Source organism: Octopus bimaculoides, chromosome 23 (genome assembly GCF_046866305.1).
Source record: "Octopus bimaculoides isolate indiv1 chromosome 23, ASM4686630v1, whole genome shotgun sequence".
Classification (NCBI taxonomy): domain Eukaryota; kingdom Metazoa; phylum Mollusca; class Cephalopoda; order Octopoda; family Octopodidae; genus Octopus; species Octopus bimaculoides.
The window spans coordinates 7,963,123-7,973,083 of record NC_142950.1 but is presented as its reverse complement, the minus strand read 5'-3'; the positions used below and the strand labels follow the sequence as shown (position 1 = coordinate 7,973,083).

General features: G+C 37.3%; 1 protein-coding gene across 1 annotated transcript in view; it reads right to left on the bottom strand.

The window, feature by feature from the left end:
* LOC106880149 (epidermal retinol dehydrogenase 2-like) overlaps positions 1-9,961 on the bottom strand; it is a 172,633-nt gene that overhangs the window by 132,070 nt on the left and 30,602 nt on the right. The window contains exon 2 of the mRNA XM_089340085.1: positions 1,062-1,147. The gene's annotated coding sequence lies outside the window, so the exon portion shown is untranslated. The remainder of the gene's footprint in view (positions 1-1,061; positions 1,148-9,961) is intronic.

Genomic DNA, 9,961 nt, shown 5'->3' with positions numbered 1-9,961 from the left:
TGGCAGCGGCGGTGGACATGGTGGTGGTGCTGACGATGGTGGTGGTCGTGGTGTTTCACCCCAGGTCAACCGTAATCGAGTAGAATTATGGGCAAAAGGTATTCCCACCTTCCAGCCCCTCCCATCCAGTTATTCTTGTACATGCGCAACACACACACACACGCACACAGACACACGTGTGTGTGTGCGTTTGTGCGCGCGTGCACGTCACATTGTTGTCCAATACACCATTCTACGTTTATTTAAAATGGTATAGAGTGTGACTGAAGGCTGATTTGGCTGTTATTTCTAAGCATATAGGATTTCTTCTCTCCTCGCCACACAGATATTCTTTTCTATTCTAGGCATAAGGCCCGAAATTTTGGGGGAGGGGGCAGTCGATTAAATCGACTCCAGTACGCAACTGGTACTTAATTTATCGACCCCGAAAGGATGAAAGGCAAGGTCGACCTCAAGGGAATTTGAACTCAGAACGTAAAGACAGACGAAACCGCTAAGCATTTCGCCCGGCGTGCTAACGTTTCTTATTTCATTATTGCTCACAAGGGACTACACACAGAGGGGACAAACAAAGACAGACAAAGGGATTAGGTCGATTACATCGACCCCAGTGCGTAACTGGTACTTAATTTATCGACCCTAAAAGGATGAAAGGCAAAGTCGACCTCGGCGGAATTTGAACTCAGAACGTAACGGCAGACGGAATACCGCTAAGCATTTCGCCCGGCGCGCTCAAGTTTGTTATTTCTTTATCGTCCACAAGGGGCTAAACACAGAGGGGACAAACAAGGACAGACAAAGGGATTAAGTCGATTACATCTGATACACAAAGACCCCGCAGCCCCTAAGACCCACAAAACATTACTGACGATGCATCGCAGAGCATCCACGAGATGTATCATGGAGCTACAAGTCTACGCATATGCATGAAACCACACTGAGCTCCATTAATTAAAAACGTAATAACCCACCAATTAATCAGAGAGCTGTAATGACATAAAAACGTAAAGACCAAAAGACGCCACAGAGCATAATGCTAAAAATATAAGGAAGACTCTTACCTTGCAATAAGAAAGTTGATTCCGTTTCGGATTGGAAAACTCAGAAATGCTAACGAAGGGGTCTTCGATACGGTAATTCTTCTTACCTGGTTAACAAAGTAATGATCTGTAAGTCTAGTACCAAGTAGTTCTTGAATGAATTTAACTTTTAGAAACAGTTTTCACATTATTAAGAATCATTTACCGATATGGCGTCGCAGATAGTTCAAAGACTTTTTCGCCGAAAGTACATATCTTTTAATATCTACATAGGATTTATAAAATTCCAAAATTGATAATCGACTAAATTTGGATGTCAAAGTCTAATCCGATTGTAAAAGAATTAACTTGCGTTCTAAGATATCAGAAACTTCATTTGGCATTACATCAAAAGCAGTTTCGAATATTCGTAATTCGTAATTCGAGTCCATCATTTTGTAAGTCTCAGAACTTTTTTTTGAAATTGGTCCAAAATATTCTTACACTCTATAGCATATTCTAACACTGGTTCTAGTTTTTATTCTTTGATTCTTGGAAAATGTAACACGTAGTTTTAAATGAAATGAAGGCCTAGTGGTTAGGGTGTTGTACTCATGATTGCAAGGTCATGGTTTCGATTCCTAGACCGAGTGGCGTGTTGTGTTCTTGAGCAAAACACTTCGTTTCGCGCTCCTCCAGTCCACTCAGTTGGCGAAAGTGAGTAACTCCGCGGTGGACTTATACGGCAAGGAAACCGGGTTACTGGTCCTATAAGTTCTAAGCTTCGAGGAAAAAGTCTTAAATGTCTTTACACGCGCGAACACATACCACACGTACGCGAGCGCAGTACACACATACACACACACACACACACAAGGGAGTGCTGAAACGTTCCTGACTTTGGGTAAAAGAAAATACAGCACCTGAACTGATGCATTGCTTCAAATGTAGAATACTTTGAAGGCGATAAAAGTGTAAACATGTAAAACTGAGTGAATAAAATGACATTGCAAAATTCCGGTTTCTTTTGGGTATCCCTTCGTACAAGAATCAGCAAACGCACAATTTCCTGATGTGTGGACCCATGAATTATTATCATCATCAGCAGCAGCAGCAACAACAACAACAACCCTTAAAATACCCAAAGTCAAAAACAAAACCCAATAAATAAATAAATGAGTAAAAGTAATTTGGTTCTTTCTCTTCTTTTTACTTGTTGAGTCTGAAGGAAGGAAAAGCGCAGGTCCGGGAAGACCGGTTATCAAGATCCCGTTAATAATAATAATAATAATAAATTTTTTTAATGAAGGGGAAAAAATGCTTTCTAATTGATGTATCAATACCAGCAGATGACAACGTTTCCCTAAAAGAAATGGAGAAACTTTCAAAATGCAAAGACCTGGAAATAGAGGTAACTCGAATGTGGAATCTAAAAACAGAAACAATTCCTATCATAGTAGGTGCCTTAGGTATAATAAAAAAAATATTCAGACAAATACATAACAAAAACTCCAGGACTTACAAGTATATATAACATACAGAAAATTGCACTACTGGGCACTGCACACATCCTACGCAAAACACTTTCAATACAGTAACCATAAGAGCATCACAGCAAACCACAGCACATACCCAAGGCACACAGAGCTGCGCTCGGTAGTGAAGTGAAAGCACGCTATAAAAATAAAACTACTGAATAATAATAATAATAATAATAATAATAATAATAATGGTGATGATGATGATGATGATGATCTTTATTTGTCACCAGATCGACGGATGAAGTGAGGACAATAGATAAACATATAAAGTGTGGCGAATAATAATGATGTTATTGTGTATCGTGCTCAGGTGCACTAAAACTCGTTGAGAAAGGTTAAATGGAGAACAGACAGACATAGAAAGGTTAAAAGAGTGCAGACGTAGAGAGGCGCGTAAAGAAAGACAGGCAGGAAATCTAGAAGTACGTGCATGGCAGACAGACTGAAACACAAGAACAGAGAAAAGTAAATATTTGAAATGCATTGTAAAGAATAAGGGTTCATTGGTACGTCAGGGGTTGGGTGAATTCCGGGGAGGAAGGAATTTTTTAAGGCTGCAGTATTTTGAGGGCAAATAATGGGCCTGGGTGTTATTTTCCTTGGTTCAGTGATCCTGAGGGGTGTGTAAGAAAAAAAATGTTTCCGAAAGTCAAGGACGTTGTGTTCCTTTCTTTTGTGTGTGATTTTTTTTTTTTTTTAGCTGGTCTGGTTGTGTGGTAAGAAGCTTGTTTCCCAACCACATGGTTTCGGGTTCAGTCCTGCTACTGCGTGGGCATCTTGGGCAAGTGTCTTCTACTATCGCCTCGGACCAACCAAAGCCTTGTGAGTGGATTTGGTAGACAGAATCTGAAAGTCCGGAGCATATATATATATATATATATATATATATATATATATATATATATATAATATAGATTTAATCAAAATATTCTATATATATATAACCCAACACCTACAACCCCACACACACACATACACACACACACACTAACAGATAAACCACCAAACCATGCACACACACACACACATGCATACATACGCACACACACGTTCTGTTATCACACACACACACTCGCGCACGCACAGATATTCATCTCCCTTTTTCACTCTCCTGTCTTAGAAAGAACTTTTCCCCCACCACCTCCTCATCCGGTCTTTTCACAATGCAACCTCGTGGGCATCGGTACCATTTTCCTCTTTCTCCGTTCTTCCATTCTCCGAACTTTCCATCTTTCCGACGAAGGGCTACGCCCGAAACGTCATACACTCTCTCTTTCCTTTCCTGAGCGTCCAATAACACTATCCGTATCACGTCCTCACTTTGTTGTTTTTTTGTTATTGTTTTTTTGAACTTATATATATATATATATATATATATATATATATATATATATATATATGTGTGTGTGTGTGTGTGTGTGTCTATGTTTGTCCCCATCATCGCTTGACAACCAGTGTTGGTGTGTTTACGTTCCTATAACTTAGCGGTTCGACAGAATGAGTACTGGGCTTTAAAGTAAGTCCTGGAGTCGAACTGTTCGACAAAAACACTTCAAGGGGATGCCCCAGCATGGCCGCAGTCAAATGACTGAAGCAAGTAAAAGAGGAAAAGAAAAGTTCCACGGGTGACAGAATATTGGTTTCAAATTTTGGCACAAAGCCTGCAAGTTCGGGGGATGGGGGTAAGTCGACCCCAGGGATCAACTTGTGCTTATTTTCTTTTCTTCTCTGGGCACAAGGCCCGAAATTTGGTGGGAATGGGAAAGTCGATAAGATCGACCCTGGAACTTAACTCGTGCTTAACTTATAGACCCCGAAAGGATGAAAGGCGAAGTCAACCTCAGCGGAATTTGAACTCAGAACGTAAAGACAGACGAAATGCTGGTAAGCATTTCGTCCGGCGTGCTAACGATTCTGCCAGTTCGCCGCATTAAATGGGTGGCAGAATATTGAATTCAAAAAAGGAGGTCGAAACAGTTGTTAGAACTATCGCAGATCAACAGTCGCAGAAAAGACATAAATATAAGGAGAAGATTCCAAGAAGATCGAGTTCCAAGAGAAGAAAAACTTGGACGACATAGTGAACATTGTGCAGTAACCCGGTGAAATTCGAACACGTGGAGCAGATGTTCGATACGAACGACTACATTTTATGCAAAATCAGAACAGTTACAGACCTTTGGATTATGCAAGAATTTAACTAATCTCCAAAATAACAGAACTCTGAAACCAGCTTGAAATAGCTTCACATTTAGCGAAAGAGCACAATTTTGTTTATTGTGTTTATTATATCTTATGGTTTTCAATTAAGGAAACACGAAAATGTCAAAAGTTCAAAGTAGTTATGTTACTGTGTGTATTTATAGTAGGCAAATGTGCGTCTATACAAGTCGATCTATAATAGAAATATACAGGCGTGGCTGTGTGGTAAGAAGCTTGGGTTCAGTTCCACCGCGTGGCACCTTGGGCAAGTGTCTTCTATTATAGCCTCCGGCTGATCAGAATTTTCTCACTGGATTTGGTAGATGGAAACTGAATGAAGTCCATCCTGTATATATATATATATATATATATATATATATATATATATATATATATACACATATATATATATATACACACACATATATATATGGGAGAATATACAAAAAATAACAACAGACGAGGACAGGTGGTGTAAATAACAAAAGTATATATTAGTATGACGCTCGGGAATACGGAAAGTCTTTGACGTTTCGAGCTACGCTCTTCAACAGAAAGAATACGGAGACAAGGAGAAAAACACGGAGAAAAAAAATTGAATAGTGTTCAGTCAACGGTCATGACTTGTGAACTTTGCTTCTTTGTGTATGCATACATATACATGTGAGAGTGCACGTGTGTGCGTGCATGAACGTGTGTGCGCGTATGAAGGACAAGTAGAAAGATAAATTTTATTCAACGCATAGATACTGAACAGTATAGATATAAAGGATAAAATCCTTTTTTTCTTTTTAAAAACAGAAAAACCTGTCGGCAGCCAGCCATGAGAATCGAACTCACATCCCTCTAATATCCGGTTAGAATGCTTTACCATTTAAGCCAAACTGCCTTATACATACACATACACGCACTCAGATACATACACACACACATAAACAAACATATATGCATATGTAGATAGATAGATAGATAGATAGATAGATATCGGAATTTTTATTACAAAGGAAAGCGAGTGCATAACGGAATTACTTTCACCTATTTTACCATCGTAGGTTCTTTAACGAACAATTCTTCATCAATGTCTTTTATTTGGCAGTTTATTTTGGCTTGTCTTGAAGTAGTTTACGATGTCACATTTGGCTGTTTAGACACCTCCTAAAGAATTCGTCTATATTCGGGGCATAGTATATGCTTAACTCGTAGATGCAAAAGTATCGAAAATAATACCCGTCAGAAATATTATTTTGAGAAGTTGGACGCTTGCCGTATTTTTTGGATCAACAAAATTGATCTTCTCTTCAAGGTGAATTCTTGTTGAGATGTTTACAAACCCAGCGCTGTGTACTTTGTAATCTGGCTGCAATTGCCTGTTATTTTTGCATTCCTATAAAAGGAACGCTCGTTCTAAGTTATTAAGTGTATTTAGAAGCAGACCCCGGACTGTATATAAACATTTCTATATCTTTTTATATATATATATATATATATATATATAACCATTTATCATCATAAATATACAGGGATTAGCATTGAGTTGCTAATCCCTGTATATTTATGATGATAAATGGTTTTACCGATAAAGGTTTTTTCATACTGAACTACTTGGCAAAATTGTTAATTATTAATTCTATTATTAATTGACGATTCCCTGCCCTTATTCTTGAATATTTTATATATATATATATATATATACTGTCTGGGGAGAGTCATTTTCTTTTTGTGCCTTATAATTTAACACACTCACCAGTAAAATTTCCACTTATTCCTTATTTTCATTTTCTTAAAATGTTCGTTGTGTCTTGCAACCTTTTCAAAACCAAATCCCAAAACGAAATATATATATATATTTATACACATACATATATGGGTACAGAACGCCACCAACGTTGCAAATAACATTAGATCCAAAAATAAACGAAGTACAAACGAGTGAAATACGTAAACGAGAAAAAAAATGGAAAACGGAACAAGTTAACGCATTGAACGACAATATGAGTCTTCAAAGACAGTTGCTCCTATAAATTCTAAAATAAAATTTAATATTTATGGAGGGTCAGAGTAGGGAACAGAAAAATGACAGTGGAGACATACAAGGAAACCGAACGAAAACAAACAAGGAGGGTCGTTAGACCAGATCGAGAGGAAAACAGTGAACGCTGGGAGAAACATTTATATATATATATAAAGAACAGCTAAATTCCAAACCACTGTTACGGATAAAACTTTGAATGGAATGAAAAATAAAAACATTTACCGTCTATCTCCTGGACCATGGTTTCCGACTGATTTTAGCAAATAAAATAATTTGCTAGGCGAAGACTTCTTCAGCAGGTACACCTAGATTTTGAAAAATTAGAATGTATAAGCTCGGGGCATATACTGGATTGTCTCGTGCATATATGTTTAATCTTGGTGTACCTGCTGAAGAAGACTTCGCCTGGCAAATTATTTTACTGTTGAAAACATGTGCTGATTTGAAAAACGGTAGAAGTGAAAACTATAAATAACATGGGTGGCTTATTATCAATTTAACAACTTGGGCTTCCACACAGTTTCTGTTAATCAAATACACTCATAAAGCAATTGTCGGCTCGAGGCTAAAGTAGAAGACACTTGACCAAGTCTTATGGAAATTTTCCAATTAGAAAAGAAAGATTTCCCCCGCGGTTAGTTTTGGTGCAAGGGGCAAAGTGTAAGCATCGCTGCGTTACACAGACATAACCAAAGTGACAAGCTTTGTTCAGACAGGTTATTTTCCACAACATTTCTGCAATAAGTCTCGTGGGAGGTGGAATTCACTTAACCCTGGTTACCAAGTGAACGAGCATTCGAGAACAATCTATAAACGTACACCAGTTTATCGCCATATTTTCTAGACCGTTTTGCGCAGTTAGTTAAACATAAATCCATTCGCATTTATTCAAATATCTGTAAATTCTGTTGACATAGCATTTGAAGTTAAAATCTATTCGTCAACCGAAACTATATGAAGGCCCCATGGTGAATCATGTTTAACGACTGGAAAATTCGTGGTGAGCTAGATTCATAGAGCTAGATAAAAATTATCTAAGGGCATGAGAAAACTTTGGCACAATATTATATCAGAGAGGGTTGTATTTATTTTTTCCTTATATTTTTTTGTTATCTATTTTATTCATTTCTTTAGCTATTTATTTGGTTCCATGTCGTTGGGTGCATGAAATTAGTTTTGCTAATGCAAACTGCTGAGACTGTGTTTTTTTTTAATTTTTTTTTTATTTGCAAACGGGTAGGGATCTTCTTCTTGTTTTATCGTCGTTTATATGGTTGTTGACGTTGTGTAACCTCGGGTCAGACCTGATCGAAGAACAGATTTAAACTGCATACGTTGCCTTAATATAGACACGCACGCGCACACAGGCACAGATATATAGACGCGCACACAGACATACATGTATATATGATTATATATATGTATGCATGTGTATGTATGTATATATATATATATATATATATACTTATTTATATATATATGTATGTATATATATATATACTTATTTATATATATATGTATGTATATATATATAAACATGATTATATATTCATGATTCAACTGTTTTTTTGTAAATTTCAACTATATATACATATATATATATGTGTATGTATGTATGCATGTGTGTGTGTATATATATATATATGTCTGTATGTATGTATGTATATATATATATATATATATATATATATATATAAAGGACAGACAAAGGGATTAAGTCGATTATATCGACCCAGTGCGTAACTGGTACTTAATTTATCGACACCGAAAGGATGAAAGGCAAAGTCGACCTCGGCGGAATTTGAACTCAGAACGTAGCGGCAGACGAAACACCGCTATGCATTTCGCCCAGCGTGCTAACGTTTCTGCCAGCTCGCCGCATTAGTAGAAAGAATATTAAATTATTTTTTAATTAAACCTTGGGAGAGGCATTATGCCGGTAATAAACACACGCACTGGTTCAGTCCTTTATTAATTTATATAGTTTTTTGTTAAATTATTTCATTGCACTCTTGCAATCTCTCCAGTAACTTGTCTCTCCACTTCCATTTATTTTGAATATATGATCTGGCGTTGTTTTGGCGTTGTTTCGAAACTGTTTCGTATGAGCATGTGAGTGTGTGCAAGCTCGTATTTTTTACTGTTCTTATTACCAAATAAGAACAAGAGATGGCCGTTTCAATTTTCCCTGATTGAATTACTTGAGTTTGGTTTATTGCACCTGTCGATCGCACTTGTAAATTATCCTTCTGGATAATGTACAAGTACGATCGCTCCTCTTTTAACTACACACACATACAAGCCCTGAGAATATTGTGGGGAGGAGCTAGACGATTCCTCAGTCTATAAGTAGAAAGGTGAAAAATACAGGTTTTATCTCATTTTATTTTATACTGAAAACATTTAAGTGGTGACTTAAATTACAGTAATACAAATGTTCTGATCTTATTTACATACATATAAATTCTTCAAATTATATATTAATATATCCTACAGATACACTGTCTCTAGCATAGATATGTACGACTACATGTATATCGTGGCACTCCGTCGGTTACGACGACGAGAGTTCCGGTTGATCCGATCAACGGAACAGCCTGCTCGTGAAATTAACGTGCAAGTGGCTGAGCATTCCACAGACACGTGTACCCTTAACGTAGTTCTCGGGGAGATTCAGTGTGACAAGGCTGGTTCTTTGAAATACAACAGTAACAGAAAGAAAAAGTGAGAGAAAGTTGTGGCGAAAGAGTACAGCAGGGTTCGCCACCACCCGCTGCCGGGTCTCGTGGAGCTTCAGGTGTTTTTGCTCAATAAACACTTACAACGTCCGGTCTGGGAATCGACTCCGCGATCCTACGACCGCGAGTCTGCTGCCCTAACCACTGGGCCATTGCGCCTCCACATATGTGTATATATCAATAATAATAATATAGATTATTACGAAGTAGTATTAGCATTACCTTTAATTCCTTTATATATATATATATATATATATATATATACAGTTTCAAACAGACCTACACATGTTTCTACTGCATCGATTAGTAACCGTTGCAGTTGCAACCTTACTATAATACAAGTGTAGTTTCTTCAGGGTTTTCACTTTAATATATATCTTTGCATTTAGTATGTGGCAGATGTATGTATGTATGTATGTATGTATAGTT